This window comes from Ambystoma mexicanum, chromosome 1q (assembly GCF_040938575.1).
Source record: "Ambystoma mexicanum isolate Mex_15411 chromosome 1q, UKY_AmexF1_1, whole genome shotgun sequence".
Lineage (NCBI taxonomy): Eukaryota > Metazoa > Chordata > Amphibia > Caudata > Ambystomatidae > Ambystoma > Ambystoma mexicanum.
The window spans coordinates 1,062,147,610-1,062,170,435 of NC_090922.1; the positions used below are offsets into that span (position 1 = coordinate 1,062,147,610).

Sequence of the window (22,826 nt, forward strand, 5' to 3'; positions counted from 1 at the left end):
ATCTTTTACCACTAGAACAGGAGAGCGGAGAGAACCAAGGGAAGCAGGCCAGAAATTCACTTTCCAAAGAGAAGCAGCAGAAGGGGGACCCACCACCAGGACCTCTGTCTTGTCCCCGTTCTGCCCAAACCAGTTATCATTCATCCATCCACCCACTGCCCCCAGGCACTCTCGCAGCTAAGACGCAGCCCCTATATGTTGGAGATCAATACAAACAATTATCTGCGTATCAGCATATGAGTAGCACCTAAGGCCGTGGGAATGGATTGGTCTGAAAATATGATGAATATACACATTATTAAGTGTAGGGGATATGGCGGGGAGAGAGGGTGAAAACGAGGGAGAGGGTGAAAACGAGGGAGAGGGTGAACACTAGGGAGAGGGAGAACACTGGAGGGAATGAGAACGAGAGAGAGAGACAGAGAATGAGGGCGAGAGAATGAGAACGAGAGAGAGAGAGAGAGAGAGAGAACAGTAAGTATATAAAAGTATATATTTCAGCCACACCGACCTCTATTAACCGGTCAACCAGGATGGCATGGTCGACCGTGTTGAATGCAGCTGAAAGTTCTAAAAGAATCAGTGTTCCTACCTCAACCTGGTCAGAGAGCTTGGAGAGATCATCATCAACAACGGAGACTAACAAACTTTGTGTCCTGGCCAGGCTGGAAGCCCAACTGGAATGGATCAAAGAAACCAGTTATTTCAAGAAAAGAACTGAATAGAGGTGATTGAAGTGACTCGAGCAGTTTCATAGAAAAAAGGAGGCGAGATATAGGGCGAAAATTGAAGTGGCCAGAATGTTGCAGAGAAGGTTTTGTAAGAAGGGGAATTGCCAAAGCATTTTTTAGATGGTCCGGAATGATTACAGAACTGCATGAATGGTTCACTGCCTGAATGACCCATAAAGCAGTCTGAGGGATTGTGTTCTTTAACATGTTCAGAGGGACAGGGTCAAGAGGAGAGGCAGATCTCATTTTCCGCATAGCGGCATAGCGTCCACTATTTAGTCGGGACTAAAAATGGGAAAGGCAGATCGTTACTGCAAAGGACCAGTAAAAACAGTTGGGGGAAGCAGCCTGTGAAGCGGTACAGAAGCACTTAGCCGCTGAAGGAGGAATGCTGAGGACCGGTGAGTGGAAAGAGAGAGATCACTGAAAGCCGGGGGTGCTCCTATGGGCTACGCATAATACCACTGTATGACATATATTGAGTGAAAACCTGAAATGAAGTTAAAGTTTGCATTGTGAGAAATCTGAGGGTATTTTCAATCCTACTAACCATGGAGACACTGTGCAGGTGGCCAGGATAGGGCCATCGCTATTGGATCCTGACCCTGGCCGTGGACAAGCGAGGGAGGATCGCCTGGGAGTGAGGTCCCTTTGGTTGAGACATGATATCTCCTTATCCTCTGGATAGCCAACCTGATCTGCCCCCCCACCCCCACCTTTATGGGTCATTATAAATGTGTTCCACGTCTTTCCTCCTTTAAAATGCAGGACAGAACTGAGACGAGGAAGAGACAACTAGGAGCCGTGAAGATTACCTCCCATTCGAATACTGGGACGAAGAGGCCTGAAGGTCAGGCATGTCCTCTTAATTGGTTTAATTATGATCAGTCAAGTTGGGCAAAGCAAGCCCTTAACCTGCTCTTGCAGCCTATTAGTAAAGCTCAGGTGTATAAAAATGGAAACTGCGAACAAGCACCAAATTGGGGGCAGAAGCAAAGCAAGAGGACCAATCCTGTGCGAGAAGAGAAGCCGGGAAGTCGAGACACTATCAAATGTTCTGGGAATCCCGTCGGAAGGGGAATGAGGAGCAGAGGTTCCCCACCTGGGCAGGTGAGCAGCATGCACTGCAGAAAGGCTAAGCCCCGCAGAACAGCCGGCGAGTGCATTGTGAAGCGCCCGTCTATTTGGCTTTCCCCTGGAAGCCGAAAGCAATAAGGAGGAACTGCCAAGATGGGAATGCTCTGTGACGCTCCAAGAAGTCAGAAAATGCAATATCTGGCCAATGAATGAAACTAAGCACGTTGCTTGTGCAGAATCCCGAGCTGAATAAAATAAATGCTAGTAACTTAATATATGGATGAAAGCAAAATACGTTACTTATATATTGAAAATCTAACTAAATTTACTTCAGGCATTGAATGAAAGGGACTGTTACTTATGAAACGAACAACATTATTTATATTGAATTACAGAACTGAATGAAACAACTGAAAGTAACATAAGGTACTAAATTAAATTAACCAATATGTTTCAAATGAATAATGCATTGAGTGAAAATGGTGAAAGAAACGTGCGTTGAATATCGGATTGAATGAATGGAGCAAAAGCCATCCTTATCAGAAGCAAAGACATATTGAATTACAGGAAAGACAACCTGATAACCAGATGAACTATTTCTTTGAATACAATGATGAAAGCTGAACACCATTGAGGAACAATTAATTGAAATTTAACAAAGAAATTAAACTGAAAGCTTTAAATTACCAAGGTGATTAAAGTTGCGCTTTAAGGAACCGTTTGGTGAATCACATCTTGAACCCTTGACGCTCCTAGTTGCGTGACCTGTAATGAGTGGACTGTGTGGTCTGAAACTGCACATTGACCAGGGAACTTCTCTGTGAGCAAGGAAGCTTGCTTTGATGAAATTAAGAAAGCCAATGGCGATTAACATGAGACTTTGGGAAGGGACCCCGAGTTATACAAATGCCTCGAGGGAATCCTAAATTTTGGTGTTCTGGAACTCAATTACACGGGATCTGTGTTGAACTGGGGGGAGGGCACCTTAACGGTTTATAAACTGTATTTCTTCTGATGCTAGCAGGAAGAGAAATTGAACTTTGTGGTGAACCTATTGACATTTGAGAGAGAAAGTGGACGAATAAGCCAGAGCTTGAAGTAGCTCAGAACTTTGTTTAGAACACTCTTTTGAGTTATAGTTGATGTCTCCGCACATTATTTGCAGTTAGTTGTGAAGGCAAGCAGAGGATTTGGACACAGACAGATTTTTATGTTGAACTTACTGACATAGACATTCCTTAGTTTGCTCAGGTAGGGAAATCCCACCTTAGTATAGGGCAAGTTGGCCTTAATCCATCCTGACATTTTCTTTAAAGATTGGTCAACTTTGAATCCGTCATCTGTGTCTTATTCGATGATGCCAACCTCACATCATATTAAATCATGAACGGATAATCGATAACAGTTATCAATTTATTCAGAAGTTGTATGTCTACATGTTTAGTACAGTTGCATTTAAATGTAGAATTGGAACAAACATTGCTTGAAAGGGAAGTGAGCTTGATGTTGGTTCCACAATAGTTGTCTGTGTTGAAGCTTGTTCCTTTATTCCATTTAGATGGTCATAACAATTGTCAATAGAAAAGATATATGATCTTAATACAAAATTGACAATTTAACAAACTATAAAATCAGTTTAGGTGCATGCCAGTAGGGCTCACCATTTGGATATTTAAGGTGTCTATCTTTTCCACAGTGATAACAGTCTGGACTCCCAGCAATGTGGTGTATTTAATGACAGACATTGTTATCATCAAATTTGGTAAAATAACCAATTTTAACATACTGCTATTTAAGTTTTTAGATATGCTCACATTACAGTGAACTTTTTGTTTATCCCTAAAGTATAGATTTATTCATGGACAAAGTGTACAATTTGAAAATGTGTCCTTTTTAACAATATAGACAAATTGTCAAAATATATATACCAATATTACACACAAACTCTTAAATTAATTAATCTCATTACCTGTTGACACAGAAGTTCAGTAAATTGTCATAATGTTTTTGAAATATATACACTGTTTCTATATGCACAAAGATTAATCTTTCACGTTCACTACTCACCTGACTCAGTGTGTGCTGAAGTACAGTTGAAACCGCATTGGTATGTAATTTGCGAAGGAGTCTGGGGCGACACTTTTTGGTGAACATGATGGTTCGTACATATCTTTTGAGAAGTTTGTGCTGCAGATCCGTAATCTATTGTCCCTAGCTTCCTCCGAGACATCCTTGGTTCTGCTGTCAATCACAAATAGTGGAAATCCACAATTTAATAGCCATGTTCTTATCAACAACAGAGCCTTTGGGAAAATATGCATATCTGTACCCTGTTTTGACATGGTATGCGCAGAGTCGAGACAGCATTCTCCAGATTCGTACTTACAGACGCGTCTCTACAGCAGGCAACGCATTCACTGAGCCAGCACACTTTGGGGGAAGACCGATTGATCAAGCAGCAACAGACAAGCTGCTTCTTCTTACATGTTTAATCACGTATTCAGTATTGTCCAGAGATAAATCAAAGTTAAAGACTGCATTCATGACCGTCCCTGATGAAATTAGCCCAAGACCCAAGAATTGATAATAGACTGAAGGACTTTTTTCCACCTCCCAACGAGTTCAGAATAATATTACATCGCGTTCAGCAGAACTGCCCTGAAGAAAGCACGGAGGATAGCTTATACATGTAAACTGCAACCTTGCACAGACATCCCCGTCCTGGAACCACAAAACGTGTCCACTTTGGAAGTGTGCTGATGATTATTACAGCACAACAAGTCACTTTAAACTACTAACCCCACCGCTCTCTTTTTCTGCTTCATTTTGCATAACTGAGACTGAATGTCTGTTATACACAATTGTATGTGTTATTTTAATATTGGTGTATTGTTGAATTATGAATGCATTGTTTTACCAGTTCTTGACCACTACCTGATCAGTAACGACGGAATAATCTGTATTCCCATCCCACTGTTGTTCCCTATCTGTACCTCACTGTGTCAAAGGGTGGGGTAGCCTGGACTCACCAGCATTGTTACTAAATGGCTGTTATTAGGGCACTGCAAAACGATCCATGAAGGCATTGTTTGATAGTCCTGAAGATCTAGAAAAAATGGTTAGAAAGTTAAATTCAATATGTATGACTGTGTTTAATTCAACCAACAATCTTGCGAAAACCAAGTGCTGTACAGTTTGGAAAATGCCCTAAAACATTCTCTGCGAGAAACTGAAGAAATGTCCAGAGAGCAAAATGGTGTTGCTTACAAAAGTATCAAAATGTTTTTATTTACCATGATACAAAAAATTCGAAAAAGTCAATTAATGACATAGCATAGGTGAACAAAATACTTGGCTAAAATGCATCCATCTCAACAAACATTCACAGTGCAGCATCCAAACCATACATCATACATAGTGACATTCAACCAACCAACAATGGCTAAAAATGACTGAATTAATTAACATTGCTTGCCAATTCGGGATGGGACAAACATTCATCACATCCCATTTGATTATTTTAATGTTTAAAATGTATTTAACAAACAGCAATAGAACTCATTAAAAACAATCTATCACAAGGGTGGATCTGAGAAAAAGAAGGTTATGTAGATCACATCCCTAAGGAGTAAGCTCAACCGGTTTCGACGTAGTGTGTGTAATGGACAACGTCTTCATCAGGAGATACAAAGCGAGAAGCTGCAAGAGAAGAGCATTACTGCATAAATATGCGGCAGTGTCCCATCTCATAAACTAAACTCAACAATAGATTGTATATAACCACCATGTGCCACCTATTACAAACCAATGAAACTAAACATTTGTGCTGGAGAAGTGTACCTAAATAAGAACCACCCCAGAGGCAGGGTTTTGTTTGAAAAAGCCAGAGGCGAGAAACCGGCCCCGAGAGTGTAAAAATAAATAACAGAAATTGGATGCACCATGTAGGCCAGAAGGTCAAGATAGCCCAGTCAGAAGACCACCAGAAAAGCCCTCAAGCAGCAGAAAAATGCCATGAATAAATGTATGGTAACAGAAAAAGTAGGCTGTAATGTGATGGGTTAAACAGACCTTGTATAAGTAGCCATTAATATGCAGAATGGAAAAGAATGGTCGTATGCTGGAGTCATACCGCCAATGGAACTGTGGCTAGTCAAAAGGGTAAAGTTGCCATTAACTTTACTTAGTCATTTTACCACAGATCCAGTTCATCCCATCTTACATGGAGTACTGGAAAGGGTTACTCTGATTCCCTTTTTATCTGTACCTCCTAGAGCATTGTTTCGCTCTTTTAACATTTAGACTTGGCTGGTGGCAGTGGTATCTACCCTAACTTTTCTACCGCGATTATATTATATAAACGTGGTATTGTTTAGCTTTGAACTTAAACCCACTGGACCAAATACTTCTTCTTTTGGCTCCGGTCAAGTTTAGTCACCATTTCTTTTTGTTAAAGTCCTTCTTGTGTTTTATTTTGCGCGGCAAACCAGGTTTGCTTCCTTTGTTCACTGTCTTTTGGCGGGCTTCTGCCAAGAAGCCCTCCTCTAGGCGCCTGGGTGGGCGGAATGTGAGGGAGGGGTGTAGTCACTCCCTGCACAGGGTATCCTAGGAAACCCAAGTCGCACTTTGCCATGATTGGCTGAGGTGGTTGTCCGGGCTGGACAACCCCCCTGCTGCGTGATTGACAGCCAGGCTGTGTGAATGAGGGATTTTCGCATAAAAGGCAGGTCTCTTGGGCCAGAAGTCAGGGTCGCCACTGGAACTACAAGGAACCGAAGAGAAGCGGAGAAGACGACTGCTGCAACTACCCCGTCTCGGTGAAGCCCTGCTGCAGTCCTGAGCTATCTACCCTTCGACGACCAGAGAAGATCCAGTCTGGAGTCTTCTTCCCTTGAGCCTGGTGGGGATAACCAGCTCATCTTCCACAGCCAGAGGATCCTCCTCTTGGTCGAAATCGCTGCACACTCCTGTAGTGGTCTAGATAGCCATCTGAAGAGCCTCTCCTGTTTTTAAGGAGAGCACCTTTTACTCACCGTCGCTGCTGCCGCCCTCATCCCTGTGTGGTGCAGACCCCTCCAGACGTCCTCCTTCACACCGAAGCTACAGGAACCATGGGTCTGCAGGAAACTACCAGGAACAACTGTCGTGGTACCAGCTTCTTCATTGAATAAGGTACTGTGTTCTGCTTGAAGAAGTAGGGTGAACCCCTTTTCTTCATCTCCAAGGCTTGCCCTTGTTTTCCCTCCTTCTTATAACTTTTGCTTCCTCTGTTGACAATATCTAAGTACTCCTGGCAACGTTGAATCTCGAACTATCCGACTGTGTGATCCTCGACAACAGGAACCCGGTTCAACTTGACACTGGTACCAGGCTATTGACTCTCAAATTTCTGTCTGAGTGTTCTCTGATTCTGTCTGCCTTGACAAAAGTATTGCCTATGATTTCTGCCCCAACTCTCTCTGGTTAACTCGGGTGCTAAGTGTGTTTTTGTCCCGGTAACATTTCTTGCCGTGGATACGCGTTTCTTTAGTAAGACCGAACTGTCATTACTGTCAAAAAGTGATCGCAAGTGTATTCCCGGTAACGTCTTTTGTTTCACAACACCGGTCCGTTAAAACATAGGGTACTTACCTGGAGTTAGAGTGTACCAAAGTGAATTGGTTGGTTGTAGTGTATTTTACGTGTGATTTTGAATTAATAGAAGTGTTGTGTTTAGAACTAATGGTTTAAAAATACATGTGCTTATATTTTTTTCCCTGAAACCTTGAGTCAGTGTTTGCTTGAGTCACAGTAATTGTGGTCCCTTTGTGTAATCTCTGCTACTGCTCATACTCATGAGATGAGACTGGCTGCTCTGCTACTGCTACCACTTTGACATAGTAGTACAGGCTTGTACCAAAGGTAAAACTTGTATTGCCACCTGTGGTCTTAATTGTGTGTAGTGGTCCCTAAGGGCACTGCACAGGATTCTGCCTAACACCCCCCCCCCTCCTCCTCTCCACACGTGTGTTTGTGTTTGGTGGAAGCAAGAGGTGTCATTTCAGTGGAAAGTATGTTGAAAAGCCCACTTCTGGCCCTGGGTACCTATTTTGTTTGTGATGATAAATCTGACAATGTATGACCTTTTAGAAAATATTTGTTAAGATTGGTTAACTCCACCTGCTATACCGCGATAACCATGATATACCGTCATTTGGCAAGAAGGTTATCGTACCGCCATGAAACTAATACCGGGACACCCCTAATCCACAACCATCTTTTGCGAGCGCATGCTGTCCTGTGATTAGTGCCTTTTGTTAAAGGCGTGGGTGTAAAAGGATGAAGAGTAGAAGAGCACAGTTTCTCATGAATGGTATCATGAAAATGTTGATTCCAGGGACAGGGTCTTCAAAAGGGAGTATGGAGACACCGAGTCTCAGGTGGCCATGTGGACAATGGTCCCTAGAGGCAAGTCCCCTTCAACTTCTGCATGGTATTTGGCATCTCATGCCTTCCCATTCACCCAGCCCCCTTGCGAGCGCATGCTCACCGGTGACAACTGCCATTGATACTTGAGGGGGGATGGATATGGATGATGTGAGCGAATAGCCTGGGAAGCTTGTCAAAGGACATACAGATGGGTGATTGCAGGGACGAGGTCTTCAAGGGGGAGAATGGAAACCGGTCCTAGGTGGGCAATTGCCGATAGATGCTAGAACACGTTGAGTTGTACATTCACTCACACTGTGTTGGACCTGCTGGCCCAAAAATAAAAAACAAAAACCTTAAAGCCTTTGATTAAATTAGTGCATTGATAAGGGATAACTCTTAAGTTAGTTTATTATATAGTATGAATGATATTTAAAATTGATTTCAGTAACAGTAAACTTGTTTGATGTAGATTGTATGGCCCACATTTTTGAAAATTATACTTGGAGGTGTTGTGAACTTTTTTCAATTGCATATTGCCACATTGACTTCATTTACTATGGCAGTAAACGTGCCATCATTAACTTTTATTTAGAGAGCTCTTTATTCAGAAATAGAATGTACTTTAATATAAAATACATGAAGGCAGAAAGTAACATGAATAAATGAAAAGAATGATTTTCATTCGCCTTTTTAATGCAAGTACAGATTTTTTTATTTTCACTGTAGTGCATGTGCCCTGATTTATGTTGTTCAAAACTTTTGAAAGGAAAACTTTAAGTAAAACAAATAGTAAATTGAAATAAGTCGAAAGAAAAAAATGCAATGCAAAATTAGTTGATTATAAATATTTTTTATTGAAGGTTACATTTATTTTGTAAAATGCTATTTTTTTAAAGGAAAGGTTGATGGAATATACCATGTGCAAAGTATACTGCTGGGTTGAGTTAATGTCTGTATAAATCCAATGTACTTTCTAGAGTCACTAGGGAATTCTTCATGAATGGCTCGAACCACGTAGCCATTACTCGTCGACTGCGGAAATCGGGGTCTCCCATGAATCCTCCATGTGAACGCTCGATAGGCAACAAGCATGTACCATTTGTGGAACAAGTACAGAAATGTGCATTTACCCTATCCGGCCTATCATCCAAAATTCAAGGAATGAATATGTTTGAAAAAAGTACCTTTGTGAGTAAAGTACGGACAGTACAATTCTTTTCAAGTAAGGGTGATATAGAAATGTGTACGCCCTTTTGTATAATAAAAGATAGGAACATGGGTTAATGTTTTTAAGCTCTAAAGGAAAAGAAATTGTAATGCTATGTCATTAAATACAATGTTGAATAGTTTGTCTTGAAGTAAGAACTATACCTTTTTTCAAATATATGAAATATTTATAGTCGGTAACCCATCCCACTCACAATTTAGTAGAACAATATAAACCATTAAAATGTATAAACGCACAACTTAGTAATTACTTGGAAAGGGTGATCTGTTTCTCTAAATTCGTGCACCAGGAACATCCTCATTCTGTAAGGCAGGCTGCCCTGGAGTCATGCAGCTGGGTAACGCGTAGCATTGGAGCTTCTTCAGCTACGTAGGCCAAGCAACCAGAGTTTTCTCTGCAACACAGTTTTTGACTAAAGCTGGCATTACCTCACATCGAAGGCAGGTATACCAAGTGGAAACGTTTTCCATGAAAATATGATCATGCTCCTGTGATTGATCATTATGACTTACAGAAGATGGCCCATCTTTTCACCTTCTAGCTCTCTCAAGCATTTCATCTTCTGTATACTCTAGCTCGTATAGCTAGGGGTGAATTGTTGCCATCAATTTTGAGTTTTGAAGAAAAAGCAACTGTGGGAGAAAAAAAGAATTTGTATTTGGCCAAGTAACACAGAGGTTTTAGTTTAAAATGCAGGGCTCGAAAATTGAGGGGCGCTGTGAGCCATTTAGCTCCTGCTTCTAGCGTAGTAGAGATTGGTTAGCTTGAAACCAACAGCTACCAGGAGCTACTTTTGACTCCTAGGGCTAACTGGAGCTTTCCAAACATGTAAATGTGACATTTAACTTTGAGTATTTGAGAATGTTAATAAAGAATTAGAACACATCTAATATACATTTAAACTCAATGGATCATACAAAATAGACAAAAAGTTAAAGGAGCATCTCTGGTAGCTCCTGGTTCCCCTGCCGTAGCTCCTGCCTACAGGGTGATTCATGACACCCAGGAGCCGGATTTAGCACCTGCTTATCGATTCCCAATTTTGAACCCTGAAAATGCAATATGATGAGAGGAGAGGAGACATTTTTCAAAAACCCATAGTGCAAAGACCAAAGGAAGAGCCCTAAACTTTGACATTTCACATTGGCAAATGTCATACATAGTTCATGTAAATGTAAACATTTTAAATGGTTTAGTAAAGACATTGTAAATTATATAAAAAAAACTTTAAATACAAATCACTACAGTTAATTCATTTGAGTTATTGTTAAGTACCTGTTCTCAGTATGTCATACTTGCTAGATGGCTGAACGGAGCAAAAAGAATTTGTGGAGACTCCGAATTAAATAGACGGATGGGAAGGAAGAAGAATCTCCAGTGTTGTCTTATCAGAAAGGGTTTGTTAATACTTATTCAGGAAAGAGGCATCTTGACATTTCAATGGAAATAAGTCAATAGATTGCACACAGAGGAAATTCAAATGAGACCTGCACTGGCATTGTGACAAGGGGCGTATGCATTTAATGTTGTCCGCATTAGGGGCGGTTGATCCGATTTAATGCCGCAAGGGCACTTGAACTTTGGGCGCTGGGTCAACGGATAAAATTAGTACAATATGGTGGTTTCCGATCCGTGAGAAATGGGAGAAAACCGAAAGTACAATGCATTGGAATATCTTTTCAGATCGATCGTTATATATGCAAAAATACATATTTGATTCATTGGGCCAATAACATTTGTGACAGAACTTTCCCTTTAACCGATGCATTTGCTCTTTTATTTGATATTTACACGGCTTCAGAATTGATTTTTATTGTATTATGTATGTTTGGTTTTATGGGATTTTTACATCTTCCAATATGAACTATACTGACGGACTATACATTTCTTATCTGTGAAAAGATGGGGAATGCGGATTGGATGCATTTTAGTATGTTTGTTAGGGTCTAGTGTGCAAGACTGCTGCACATATCTGTGGAAGCTGAGATTAACCCCTGAATCTCTTCAAATTAGAAGAGTAAGAGAATAACTTCCTCCTGTGTGCGCTTGTTCTTAATGAATATATCAACTAGCAAATGATGCTTATGCAGATACAAATGTTAATGAATGTCAGAATATTCTGATGTTCTTGTTCGCCTTAGCCGACACGTATTTCGACCCTAGGGCGTTTTTCCAGGCATGGCACAGCTATGAATTGAAGGTCCAGCTTTGCTGTAGTATTTTAAATAGAACATTTGCATTTAGTGATTCCGATGGTCATTCTGTCCCAGTGATAATGAGGTAATATCCGTTCTTTGGAGTGAACTTTCTAGCAATATGTTATGAGCATTGCAGTATCTGGGTATTCTCCCTCTCCACCAGCCCTTCCAAGATAACACTCCTTAAGTGAATGAACCTAGTTAAAAAAATAAACTGAGGGGTAAATATCAGTCATTAAGAGTCCGAGTTTAGCACTCAGAGCTTTTAATATGGTTAAAACCCTTTTGAGGGAGCTGTTTTCTATTTATGCTCCATGCAATGATGTACCACATGACTGACAGATCCAGGTATGTACAACTGTCATTCTTGTAATGTGTACTACCTATTCAAAGGAGGTCTAGAATTAAACCATTTAAAATGACAAAATGTATATGAGAAGATTGCATTTATCATTAAAAGTTGGAGAAAAATCTAATGCATTGAAAAATATCTGTATTCTGAATTTAGTCTTGATTTTGGAACAGTATTAAGAATTAATATTTAACGCTTCATGAAATATTTTGGATTAATAGCTTAGACTGTTTTAATGAGGCGATATGCCCTGAGGTGATGGGCCGTCCCTGTTGGTAACAACCTGCAGCCCAAGTTCAGGACCTGAGCGAAGCTCCGGCCAATCAGGAGACTCGGAAAATTGGCAGTACTAAATGGTACAAGCCCATGTTTCAAGCTTGCCTGGGCAGACGGTGCCCCCTTCACTTCCTTTGTGTGCTTCCCCATTAGCACTTAGCACCTGCGTAGTTTCCTACATGGGTGCTAATGGTGTCTTTATTTTATTTTTTTTAAAACGTGCTTTTATTCGACAGGCCGGTGCTGCGCAGCCCTGCTTCTCAGGGAAGCCAGTCCGCCGTGAACTCTGAAAACTGACTCACCCAACAATCCGCGTTGCCGGCGTAAGGTACATTTAAAATATATACATGCATGGGTGCTAATGACGATCTGCCCCTCAGCGATGGCCCAACCCTCGCGTTATAGGCACCGCTGCCCTTAACTTGGGTGACGGGTTGTTCCTGACCGGGTCGGCCTGCCGCCTCGGGGCATATCGCCTCAATATAAAAAGGTAACCAATAACCTAACATTATTTAGCTACTTAAAATAAAAATAAGAAAACATTTAAAGAAACATGATGGTGCCTATTTGGGACATTCATATTGTCTGAAGGCTTTGATGTATTTATTCACACGCTTTGGAATATTTAGGACATGAAAAGATCACTAATTTGTCTGCCATCTTAGCACATTTTATATGTACATCACAAAGTGATAATGTAAAACCTTTATTTCCATAGCAGACACCTATTTTATAATGTTAATATTTGACCATCGATGTAGGAATCGATCCAAAATATGTCTCTCATATATGTACATCCACAAAATCATTAAACAAAATATCAATCATGTTTCACTAAAAAATCATCAGATTTGGGGTGTTATATTGGTTGTACCTAATAACAAGGCCACAGTATTATAATACTCAGAGTTCAATTGAGCAACAAACCAGAGTTGTGCAATCATTAAAAAGTAAGGGTACTAGTCGGGTAAAAAAACACGAATTTGACATCCATTTTCTTGCATTCCATGCTTTCTGTAGTATCTGGTATAAATGCAGTGTAAGCAGGACAGGCAAGTTGCGTAGCTAGCCACAGGAGCATACAATCTATACATCCTGCGAAGCTCTACTTGAGCTGTTTTGAAATTGGATGCTTGTGTGTGAGATTGAAAGATTGTCTTGAGTCTTCATGGGACTGAATATGGTTTATGCCCTTGGGTCTCTCCCTGATTAAGAAGACTGATGGAAGGCTCTTGTTCTTTGTGTGTTTGTGGGGGGGAAGGGTCACCTGGCGATGGTAACTTTTTATTCAGGCTTGTTGATGCTTTGTTGCTGTTCACCAAGATACTTGGAGTGTGCCAGAATGCTGGTTGAGTGTATATATATTTTCTGTTTTAAAGTCCTAATCAAGTTTCAGTTTTTTTTTGCAGTTACCCATGGATAGCTGGCCTGGTTTTTACCCTTAGCGTAGTCCAGTATTGGGGAGGCAGTTTGTGAGTTTAAGAGCTGGTGGGAGTGGTCACATAGTGGATCTGGAATGGTTAATGGCCAATTCTGCCTGTGTGTGGGCATTAAAGAGTGAGTCAGTGCGCAAATGGCTTCCCATATGAAGGATAGTAATGATCATTGGAAACAGCTGCTCAAGGAGAACTAGGATTACATAAAGCTAGTAGCACCTCTGGATAACTTTAACTAAAAGCAAAATGCATACAGTTTAAATATGTGGCGTACATGTAAATTTGCATTATGTATCGTTGTCATACATTAGCATATTCACAGCAGATTTAATCATCTCATTTGTCTTCTCAATCGAAGTGTTTCCACTGGTTTTCCTTTTTTCTTTTCTTGCTACTTAATTAATCAGTTTCTTGACCACAATGGAAGCATGCGTTAAAGCTAAAGTGTGTTAGGGTCTGTGTGAAAAAGAACACTGCAACAATAAAAAGATTGCCTACATACATTTTATAATGTATTAATTCAAAAACAAAAAAATAAATTTGTATTTCCGTCTGCTGGTATTGTCTTTTTCTAAATGTGTTAATGGTTTCTTGAGTCGTAGAACTATCTTTCTTTTTATTATTGATTTAGGTACATCAGGATGACAACCTCGCATTTTGGTTGACAAAAAGGCAAATACTGAGATGCAGTGCACAAGGAAGTTTAAAAGGTGTCGACCACCTGATTGAAGACATGTTCACATTCCATTAATCCTCTAGTGCTGTGAGTATTGTTAATGTGGTTGATTTGTTTAGTGCGACACCCCTTCTTTTTATTGATATGTTGCAGTATTCCTAACCCCAGGAATTGACTCACAGGAAGAATACCCATTCGAAGCAAATTCAGTTACGAGCGATGTCCATGGGCAATCAGTCATTTTCACAGGTGTGCCGAATCCAGGGAATTCTCCCTTTCTCTCCAATTGGGGGAGACAGCTCTCTGGGATTAGGGAGGTGAGCCTACTAATCGTTACAATCCCATAGGGGACAGAGCACACAGGATCCCACTGGGGGTGACGGCCCCTTAGTGGACATGGAATCCCCAGAAAGTATTTTTGTTCATCCTCCACCATGTACAGAGTTCCACCTGTTTATTGGCTATATGGGCATTTCAATGGACAATGGTGTGCACAACCCTTTTGAAATGGCTGGTACTGTTTCTAACCCTTTGAGGATACCATCATTCATGAATCACAGAAACAAGGAATCTCATTACAGCTTAAGTGCTGGTATGACCGGCACACAGAGAGAAGGAAAGCGAGTAGGAAAATGCCACCGAGTGACCGGCAAGACGAGTTTCCCTCTCAGAAGGTACAGAGAGGTAGCAGTCACAAACAGCCAGTGTGTAGAGCAGAGAAGAGCAGGGGCCAGTAATACTGTCTCTTGCATGGTCTTGGAGCCAGTAAGACTCGACGTACGACTGCATTAGAAATGGCAGTTTGCGCTGGATGTAGATGACGCTGAGGACCTGTTGAGTGCTGATGTGGAGAACCACAACTGACAAAGGGACGCTGAAGCCATCAAAAGAACCCGAGGCATGGTTCCACCTCAGCACAAGATAGCACCTCCCCCTAGGGACAGCGCTCTGAAGTACAAGGTATTCAGTGGTTAATGGGAACTGGTAGAAGGAGGGGGAGAGGCCTGGCCAGACCACAAGCCGGGGCGAAAAGGAATATACCTCAAGTAGGGGTGAGAGCAACGGTTACCAGAGACAGGGGTGAGAAGCTATCCGACCTACAAGTGGTAGGGGGAGAGGGAGACTCTTGTTCCAAGAAGAGGGGAAGAATAAAGAGACGGGAAACTGACTTTTGTGGCTGGAAAGAAACCCGAAAGGCATTTAATGGGGGTGTCAGAAACCAGCTTATCTTCAGAGAGACAACCCCCTTACCAGAGCCTTCTGGTTAAAGCTTATGTTAAGCCCTTTTTATTTGTGGCAGGGACAGGCGTTGGGCTAGATTAGGCTTGGACACAGGACAGATTTATGTTGAGATATCCTGACAATAACCATTATTATTATTTTCTTTATAGAACAGGGGAAACCCTTCTTAGATGTAGGGGTAATGCAGGAATTACACATTTCACATTTTTCTGTTGATAAACAGTTGTTGCAAAGATGAACTATTGTCCATCTCCTTAGTCTGATTGACCACACAGGCATGTTGGAAAGGTAATCTGTATTGCCAAATAGTGCACCCCTAATGTGAAGGGCAATGACTTCTTCCTGGAGGCGATGACTGTGTGTGAGATTCCTTGGATGCATTATGATTTAGGCAGAAGATTGCACTTTGCATAATTCGAAGAACAAGGTAAGACTAGCCTGAGTACCTGGGGAAATGGCAGCAGTATTACTCACGGTGGGATGACGTTACTCAAGATGTTAGATATATGGAGACCCAATATCAGTATGACAGGATATACTTATTCTACTTCCCATTCTGATTTGCATGCACCCACTGATTAGCTCTTCATAGGTGAGGCCTCATTCTTGACTTCCTACAATATATGGTTTCAGTTATCCCATACTGTTCTCCTTTTGGAGGTTCTAAGCAATCAGCCTGCTGTTGACCTGCCAATCCCAAGTGGAGACTTTGAGGGGAAGCGTTCAGAGACACTGTATTTAGAGAGGGCATAACATAGGAAAATGTACAGTGTATTGTACGATATTATGTACAGAACGAGGGCTCGGGCGACACTGGATCGATGGCATGGGATGAGTTCTCAGTAATGATGCACGGTTGTTGCCATGGCACCTCACTATGGCAGAACTGTGGGGATATAATCTGCAAACTAGAACCAAATAACGATTAGTTTTGTGTCAAGGAGAAACAATTGGGAGCTAAGGCAAAACAGATGTCATAATGAAGTACATAGAGTGGTTTGAGTACCGCTTTTGGTTAACAGCATGATTATCGCGACTGGTCAGGGTGCCTAACAAATTTGTCACCAAGTAAGAAGAGACACACAATTAGATCAATTTGCGCTGTGGGTAGTGTGTTACTAGCAGTGGGGAGAAGCAAGGTCCCTTTTAGTTACGGACTTCCAATAGATTTTGATGTCATATGTGAGGGTCTTCTTGTCCCTAGATAGATCTTAGTCTGCAGGAAGGAAAGACAAGAGGATGGGATAGATGGAATAGGTGTCATATGAAGGGATGCAGCAATAGGTTTGCTATACACGTGTGTACGTATGTCCTGTTTGGTGGACCATAGATGTATGAAGTAGAAAAGAGGGGTATATCAAAGTGTATGGGAATTGTGCTATGGCAGATATGCAGAATAGTATGCTATGTTAATACTTGGTTGCACGGGGTGCCAGAAATGTGCTCGGGCAGTCCTTGAAGTGTATGTGGCCGGTTTGCCCGGGCACCCTTTTAACTCGTACCACAGGTCAAACTCCAGAAAGTGTAGCCATGTCAAGAATAGATTGTGTATATAGGCAAATGTTTGTGCATAACCGAGGTCAGGGAGTGGTTGGGGCCGTCAAATTGCTAACGTTAAAATTAACCATCTGGCATCTTAAAAGAGAGGCTAAAATAAGAATATGAGGACTGGCTTTTCATATCGGTAGCCGTTAGAAAAGAACCACCAGATTAGCTCAGCATGGATCTGTATATAAATTAGCTCAGGGGTTCAGTGGCGTAAACTCTCTTCAACTTCTTATGTTCGATTTAAATGCATTTCTATGCTATGACTCTAATGCAAACCTTCATATTACCAATATTACCAAAAAATGTTTCTTTGCTGTGAACCTCGGGCATAAGCTTGAGTTCTATATCTTGTAGAAATGGGATCCGCCACAATTAATCAATACATCATAATGTACCCCGTTGTGTGCATAACCCATGTAGAATTCCCTGTACCCAGGGCAATAAGTGACACCACACAGTGGATAGAATAGTAACGTGCTAGCCTTTCGTTCTAGAAGGGGACTGAGGCATAACGACTTAACATAATCACGCAGGTGGAATTTCCCAGGTCTGTAACCAATCTGAATGTGACTCTGTGGAACTATTTTAGAGTAGAGGTGGTTTTGTTTAAATCTTGCATTAAATCTTAGCTATTCAAAGGCGCAGGCAAAGAGAAGCCGGCTTGTGGAATACGTGCAATGTGACTGATCATAATAAACCTACCCAAATATGTGGGTTTACTTGAGGTGAGTGAGTCGTCCTTGCAGTCGCTAGCAGTTAGGCTTGTTGAGTCTTCAGTTATTGCAAGTCCAGTGCTGTCCATGGAGAGCCCACTATCTCAGAGACTAGCTTATGGGTAACGTCAGGGTGAGGGCTAAGGTCTTGCAGCTAAAACCAGTTTTCAGTTACACAAATCCCCATTTACTGATCTTCACATTCCATATGCAAAGTAATAGTTATAATTTTTTCACCAGACGATTCATATGGGTCTATGTATTTCCTTCAAAGCACGCCTCCCCAAATGACCCACCTTTCAAATTTCACTCACCGATTTATTTGTTAAATTTTATTTATTTTTCTTCTTCATTCACATTATAAGTTTGTGTTTTAGCTTTTCACATAAAAAATAATTAGTTTCACACAATTGCAAACCCTTAGTAAAATATATACATTACATAGCATTGAAACAGAAATAAACAGAGATTACTTGAATGTGATAAAACGCAGAAATCGAAGTACCTTTAGAACTTCAATTGTGGAACGTCTCATGTCCCGCAATCATTCTTTTCCAGAACGGAAACATTGAGAGCCAGTCCAAATTGTCTACAAAGAGGCCCAAACAATTTTCTTGACACTTTTTGTATACTACCAACAAATTAAGTGAAGGATCGTGCCCACAAAAGCTGCACCCAACTGGTCCCAATGCAAGCCTTTCTCGGATCGACTGGATTTCCCCCCTGTTTTTACCAAATTCAGCCATAATATCAAAAATTCCGTTCTTGACTTCTGATTGGGATAGCATGTCATGTAATTTGCCAAAAAAGCCCCTTGGTTTATCAACAATTGGTAAGGAGCCAAAAACCTTTAAACCCTGCATTTGTGCAATGGTTAAAATCCAGTCTGCCTGTGACAGGGCCTGCTTGACTCCATCCAGTTCTCAACTATTTCCGACATTGAACGGTCGCACTGGCCCAATGTAACCACTCAATTAAGTCTAGACCCAGTTTGAGCCTCTATTCAGCTCAACTAGTATATCTTCATAAATCGAACCACCACCAGGAGACATTATTGCCCTACAGAGTGTCATGATCTTCCCAATCCATGCACATCTTCAACGACTGAAACCCCAATTCATATCTCAAACTTGCCACTGAGCCACTCGAGGACAAGTACAAAACCTATTTCCAGATTTCCCTTCAATGCGTGCCTAATTTAATGTCTGGGAATAAACTGTTACTTCCAAACCGTACAACGGAGATGGAATTACCTTGCTTTGTTATAGTTTTTCAATGGGCATATTAAACGTTTGGAAAAGGAGCTATAGATCTTTTTCATTTGTGCTATGAGTGGAATTATTTTGAGCTCCAAATCTGATTCAAAGCAGCTACGTGTTTGATTAGATACAAACGTCATACCCAGATAAATCAATTCATTAACCACAGGGATAACTTTATTTTAGAGCAGCCATTTAAACCTAGTCACGATTTTGCAAGACCTCTTAAAAGCCAAGATTTTAGATTTCATGGGATTTACCTGTGAATCATTCAGCTCTGCTTACGTGCAAAGGCGATTAGAAGATGCTGCAATCCTGTAGGCGAGTAATCCAATAGGACAATGTTGTCCGTGCAAGCAATCCAATGAATTGACTTTTTACCAGTTTTAGGACTCACCAAAGATTGCTTGGCCAATGCCTTATCCAGATCTTCCAAGTAAAGGTTAAATGGGCATGGGGCAAGGATGCAGCCCTGCCTCACACCTCTTTCCGTAGGTACCTTCGCTGACAGATCTCCCTGGGCATTCAATCGACCTTGGAGAGTGGCATCTTCATGCAGAGCCACTAATATGGGCAAGATTCCCTTTGGAATCCCCCAGGAGTGGAGCTTGGTCCAGAGACGTTCCCTGTTGATTGCATCGAACACCCTGGAAAGATCCAACCATTCTCCATATAGTATATGCCCATTTTTCTCCACAGACGATTGAGAAATTATCGACATTACCAGGCTGTTAAGGGAAGTTCAAAGGCCTTTACGAAAACCTGTTGGGACTATACCAGCAAAAATCTTCCCATCTGCATCCAAAACGGTGATCGGATGATAGTAAACCGGAGCAGCCTGATCACCCTGATCACCCTTTTTATGGATAGGAATAAGAATGCCTGCCCTCCAGGAGGAAGGCACCATAGATGATTTCCAAATTTCATCAAAAACTATCGCAAGAATCGAAGCCCATAAATCGATATTAGATTTCAGAATGATGTTGGTAAAACCATTTGCTCCAGGGGCTCTAGAGGACAAGATTTCCTAATCCGATCTACCACCATATTTTACCCACCGAATCACACCCTCTGAATTCCTCTCCTCTGGTCCCAGCCATGGTATCACTTTGTCGCTTTTCCGCCACTCTGTTCACTAATTTGGGGGGGATTCACCCCTATATTGCCCCCTCTCTACTTATCTCCCACCCCCTCTAACTGTGCTGCTCCCTTCTTGCTAACTTCACCCCTTAGCTCATTCTGTCATTCCTTGAGAACTGCGAATCAACACGAAATTCAGCCATAATGGAGGGTGTAGTGGAATGCCTTCATCCCTTGGGCGTATGACCACTGGTGCTAATGTATGATAAGGTCGACATTTGGTAGTAAATGATTGCTGCGCATGATGTGAAAAGTGAAATGTATGATGAGGGAGTCTGCAACTAGGTAATACAGTAGAGAAGACGTGCTTCCCCAGTAAATGGTAAACAAAAGTCTGGTTATTGTGATTAATTTCAAAGGGTATGCCAAGACTCCATGAAAAGCTTTTCGTCAAAAGGTAGAGGCAATGAAAAAAGGAGGCAGTGCAGAGGTAGTAAAAATTGAGGGAGGCCACGCGATGGAGACTGATCGGAAGATCATAAATGCCAATAATAAAAGCGGTAGTGTGCAAGAAATGCCCAACTGCCTCTTGGAGGCAGGCTGATCCAGTTAAGTAGAACTGCGTGTGTATACAGCCTATCCCTGTGAATATGCGTCATTCTGAACAGTGAACTGCACCCTTTGCATACATATGTGAAACTGCACCGTAGAGCACAGATATGTAGGTCCATTGTCGTTGAATTACATCGCAGTTCAGATGTGTAGGCCCTATTCCATTATACTGCACCTACATGCAAAGGGCAAACTGCATCCCAATTCTGTATATGGTGCATTTTGATGCAGTGCATGCATGCACATACATTTGCCTGTCAACTGGCACAGAGAGTAGAGTGCTCGCTTTGACATCGGTGCATAGTCTGTTAACGCAGGTTCGAATCCCGGCAGGGCCAAACTCAGCCTTTCATCCTTCCGAGGTCGATAAATGAGCACCACACACCGTGGGTAATAATAAGCAGTGTTCAGATACCTGAGGGTTCGTAGCGCTATATAAAATGCCAAATTATTATTATTTGGTTCAGCGATGTCCAAGCCCCTGCAATGGAACTGCAACCAAATGGAACTGATTCATGGCAGTGTTGTGTAATGGCGCAATCCCATAGGAAAACGTTCCATGAATCAGGCCCATATGTATGCCGTTATGGAGGGACCACATGTTATTCATTTATCTCCCTCCCCATGTCGTGGTGCCAGTATTTCAAGGTGCAGGAAAAATTCTGGAACAAGGAACACACACTGCCAACATGTTATCAGACCTTTATGCCCAGATAGCATTCACTGGTGCAGGTCCTATCGGTTTCATTTTGCGAGTGCCTAAAATCTTTGCCCAAGAGTTACTCCTGCAGTTCTCCATCCATTTGACTTGGACCATGCTTACCTACCTTTTAGTTCAGCCACAATATAAGTAGAGTAGTAAATGGGTAACATCTTTCAGTTACATTTTAAAGTAAGTTGCTAGTTTCCTTGTTTGCCCAGGTAGACATTGGCAATATGATCATTTTGCAGAGGTTTGTCTACAGTTTTGCAGGGTTATCAGTCTGTGTTGCCTGCACTTGTGCTAAAAATTTAATAAACTTCTGCCCAGTTTAATAAGATGAAAAAATAGATGCAGTGTGGCACTCGGACATCTTCCCTGCAGAAAAGACAATGGTCCAGTGAGGGTGCCCAATTTCTGATGAGTATTACAGTTGCAGCTTGTTGCTTTGGTCCAACAAGGACACACATGCTGGGCAGTGTTTACTAGGAGACTGACTCTTGGTTGGATTGGGCACATCCTTACTAAGACGAACACGGCAGGAAGATCTGGGTAATAGAATTTCAGTTGGTAGGTCCACTACTTCCTTATGCTGAGTCCTGTCCTGTATGCAATATACTGCAGTTTCTTAATACATCAAGGGAAGTTGGTTAATGCCTTGGGTTTGAGGAGGCTATATTGTGGTAGCTGACTTGTAGGTGGGATTTGGTTTATTGCCTTCACTAAGTTGATAAGTACGGAATGCGCAGTAGCTTAATGCGCAGTAGCTTCTTTTTTGAGATTCACTAGGGACGCCAGATGACCGGGGTGTTCATATTAGAAACTAAGGTATAGATTCAGTACATTATTTGAATTGGGGACTTCTCCCCGATTGATTAAATTGTATACGGAACAATTTATGCAGATGGAAAGGCAAAATGGAAAATTGATTTGGGGACATCCTGTTCAGATCATGTTTGGGAAAAATCTTCCTACATGTTAAAACAAATCTTGCAACATGAAGTTCACGCAAATTCCCTCACATTATAAAATGGTTGAAAGGTGTAACACACCAGCAGTCAACAATAGAATGGATCGATCATAGGCCACAGCATTCTCCAAATGCCAGAGTAGGGAGGCCTTCTACTTCTAGCATGTGTTGGTATGCCTGAAGGTTTCAAAGTAAAAAAAGAATCGGATAGCTCCTGAAAATTGATCATTAGGGTTCACATTCCAAAGTGTGATTAATGGTGGTTTAAATGAATTAGTTTAGGATATGTTGTGGCTAAGCGACTCGTAGTTATGCAT

At 41.5% G+C, this 22,826-nt stretch overlaps 1 protein-coding gene across 1 annotated transcript in view; it reads left to right on the top strand.

Annotated features, from left to right (window-relative positions):
- The window catches only part of LRRC8B (leucine rich repeat containing 8 VRAC subunit B), a 257,767-nt gene that overhangs the window by 68,718 nt on the left and 166,223 nt on the right, over positions 1–22,826 (top strand). Inside the window, exon 2 of the mRNA XM_069641752.1 lies at positions 14,341–14,472. The gene's annotated coding sequence lies outside the window, so the exon portion shown is untranslated. The remainder of the gene's footprint in view (positions 1–14,340; positions 14,473–22,826) is intronic.